General features: G+C 44.1%; 1 long non-coding RNA gene across 1 annotated transcript; it reads right to left on the bottom strand.

Annotated features, from left to right (window-relative positions):
- Positions 1 to 1904: 1904 nt before the first annotated feature.
- LOC310753685 lies at positions 1905 to 2879 on the bottom strand. Its single transcript, XR_014543444.1, has 2 exons — positions 2779 to 2879; positions 1905 to 2218 (listed from the first exon to the last, which is right to left on the bottom strand). It is a non-coding gene; the product is annotated as an uncharacterized lncRNA (long non-coding RNA).
- Between the last annotated feature and the right edge of the window lie 734 nt (positions 2880 to 3613).

The following is a 3613-nucleotide window of genomic DNA, read 5'->3' as shown; positions in this document are numbered from 1 at the left end:
CCAGGGAGAAAAGTCAGCAGAAGAAGATTGGAAGAAATTTAAGGAATATCTACAGAAATACTATAAAATTAATGAACTTTGAAAAGATGTTGGTTTGAACTTTGGTGGTCTCCAGCTGTTATGATATAGACAATGGGGATCATAATTGTTTCTGTTACTAAATTTAAAAAAAAAAAGTTGAGTGGAAAATAAGGTGATATTTTAAAAGGAATGTTAAGAGATTAGGATTTGCTGAATTAACAAATTGAACTAGAGAACAAGAAGGGGAGGTATGAGGAAGTCAAAGAAACATGTGACTGAAAATTGTTATTGAAACTGAATTGTTTTTAATATTTTTCTTTTTCTTTTTCTTTTTGTCTTTGTATAAAATTGGAAAATTTAATAAATATTCATTAAAAAAAATAGCATAATTCACAAGAGAATAAAATATTATCATAAGCATGACATGGCTGTTTAGCAGGCACAAAAAGATGGGGCAAAAGAATCCAATAGTCTGGGTTTCTTGTCAGGCTGAGCGATGTCCCTCTGGTCTCACCAGGAGCCTCTTTAGTAGAGCTAGTGTCTGGGCCCTGCCCCCCAGGCCAGGTGGAAAGGGCCTTGCAGGAAGCAGCCTTCACAACTCACAACCGGGCAAGGCCATCATGATGACACACAGTTCAATAGGGCAAGGTTTCTGGCAGGTAATCATCTAAAGTCTACCAGATTGTCCACGCAGACCTTGTTGGTCCACTTGCAACCTCTCTAGGTGGAGCAAAGTACTTCATGGTATTGATTGATGCTTTTTCCAGGTACATTCATGTGTTCATGCTCAAGCAGAAATCAGAAGTGTTTCCTAGGTTCAAGGAATTCTGTGCTTGGTTGCAAAATGTCCATGGAAAGCAACTGTAAAACCATTGGTTGGCTTTCATTGAGTTCTGTGGATACAGTAAAAGAAAGCTGCCATCTGGTTTCTCTCTGGATGTTAGGATTGTTGAAAACAGATTTGCTCTCTACCGTAACAATGTCTCTCAGCATACCACTTTATTTCCCCCCAGATAGGTGGCTACTATCCACTTGTAGGAAGATGTGCTTATTTAGATTACAACATTGCAGTGGGAGCAAAACCCACCTTTCTTCTCTCAAGTTGGTTAGTCTAGTTTCTGTTGTTACAGAAAAATCCAGGTGGGAGGCTGCTCAGAGCCCGTGGGTCCCTGCGGAACAAAGAAGGAGACCAGCCACCAACTGGAGCAAATAGCGTAGACCAAAGTTTATTGCGCAGCAGGTTCAAAGAGGAATTGAACCCCGAGAACGGAGTGACAATGACTTTTCAAAGTTCCTATCTTATCCCAGCAAACAGTTCACTAATATTTGCCCTCCCTTCCCCACAGGTGGGCGGGGTTTGCAGAACCGAGTGGGGCTCACCTGGGTGGGTGCCACCCACCTGCTTGAGCTGGCCTTTGACCCACCCTCGGCCAGGGAGGACAATGGACGGCCAGCCGGGGGTGGGCCTAAGGCCAAAAGAAAAGAGGCTGACTCCTTGGCTCAAGCCTCTTTTGCTGTTCTTCCTTCCAGGATGTGTGCTAACTGTTTCTATCTTTTGCAGTCTTAGCGTCTGTGCGCAGTTAGGTTGGCTGGTTCTGTCTTTCACCAAAACATTCCGACTGCAAAATATAAATAAATCTAATAATTATAATACAAACAAACAAAAATAAACAAACAAATACAATAAACTGCCATCATACTTAGGTATTTGTAGGTCCTAGTAGTGGTTGACTTGCTTCAAGGTGCATTATGTCTCTAGCCGCGGCTGCTGATCAAAGGGAAGGCTCCCCCTCGCACTCACTTGGTGCCGTACTGGTGGGCACCCCAAGAGCCGCATCGAGGGGTACCCCTAGCAACGCCGTAAAGGCAGCCAACAGAATTAAAAAAGGGGCCTTGTCTTCCGGCCGGAAGGTCCCACCTATGAAGTTAATAATCTCTAAGAAAAAAGTGAGGGATGATGGCCCCTCCACCTCTGATGCCAGGCCCTACAGGGCCCTTCCTAAGAAGAAAAAGCGGGCATACACAGAGGAGCGCACTGCGGAGAGCGATTCTTCCCAGTCCAATGAGGACGATGTGCAGGAATTACTGCGTCAGAACCGCAGCCTGCAGCGTCGCCTGACTAAGGCTGAGGAGCGCTTAGATAAGTCTAAATCCCCTCGTCGACGCTTTCACAAGGGTAGGCATAGGCATAGGTCACCTGTTTTGTTTAATATATAATATATAATGAGCTTTAAAAAATCTTTAAGTACACTTTTCTAAAAAGCCTTTTTATTGGGATTGACACGGAAGGAAATCAAAAAGAAGGATAAAAATCTTTTCCTGTACGCCACGACAGCAGCTAGAACTATGTTGGCCCAGAACTGGAAAACTGATACTATACCTACAATCATGGAATGGCAGATTAAAATGATGAATTACGCAGAATTGGCTAGATTGTCGGGAAAAATATGGGACCAAGATGAAAAGAAGTTTGCTGAAAATTGGAGTAAATATTTGGTATATGTAAGAGAAAACTGTAAAACTTTAAAGACACTGGCAGGGTTGGAGTAATTCTAACAACATAAGACTAAATAGTATTAATTAGAATACGCAATGTTATAACTATATGATACTTACCGAAGAGACGGAGGGAAGTCCGAAGCTCGGCAGAGCTTAAGGTTTAGGTGGATGGATAAATGTATAATGAGTATATGTGTAATATGTGTATGTGTAATAATGAAAATTAATAAAAACTGATTATTTTTAAAAAAAGGTCACCTGTTTCGAGTTCATCAGACAGCTCCTCCAGCCCTGATTCGCGCAGAACATGTCGCAGGAAGAAGAGGTCTTGCAGATCAAGGAAGCATGGGCGTAAGTGCAAGAGGTTCAGATTCCTCGGATCTTTCAGGTATGTGTGATTCCTCCTGTGGCGAGTCGGAAGAACGATGCAAAGGCCCCTGGCCTGCCTAGTTGGATTTGGGAATGTCGCACCTGGCGCACCTTTGGGGCCAAGGAGCCATGTGGGGAGGATGGGCTTGATGAGAAAGGGAGGGTGCGGGCATCAAACTTCAAGACCACGGATCAGCCTCCTGGCATCCGGCTTAAAAAGAATATTTGCAATCGCATTCTAAATGGGGAATTTCTGGAGATGTTTGCCCTGCTCTCCCTGGCTTATTCTTGTAGTTCCAAGTTTAAGCCTGAATTGAAGGACAAGGCAGTGGATATTGATAGAACTTTCGACAATTGGCTAACTGCTTTCACCTCTTATATGGGATTGGTGTCCGCTGCTTACCCCGATAGGGCGTGGCACTTGGCTAACTATCTGGGCATCATCTTAAAAACCAGGAAAATGGCGGGGGACTCAGCGGCTTTGGCATACGATGAGCTGTTCCGTGAGAGGGCTGCTGAAGAACCCAAGGTGCGTTGGGACATCAAGGACAATGATCTTTGGTCCGAAGTAGTGGCCCCAAACTTCCAAAAAAGGGCTTTTGGGGAGAAGTCAGGTAACCCCCCCCTCCAAAGTGCAAAGGGTGGCTATATCAACATGTTGGGAGTTTAATAATGGGTTGTGCAGCAGGGAGTGATGCCGCTTTGACCATGCTTGTGAAGAAGA

Source organism: Podarcis filfolensis (genome assembly GCF_964270895.1).
Source record: "Podarcis filfolensis genome assembly, chromosome: W".
NCBI lineage: Eukaryota > Metazoa > Chordata > Lepidosauria > Squamata > Lacertidae > Podarcis > Podarcis filfolensis.
Note: the sequence above shows the minus strand (reverse complement) of the source record. Positions and strands in the feature narration are given on the sequence as shown.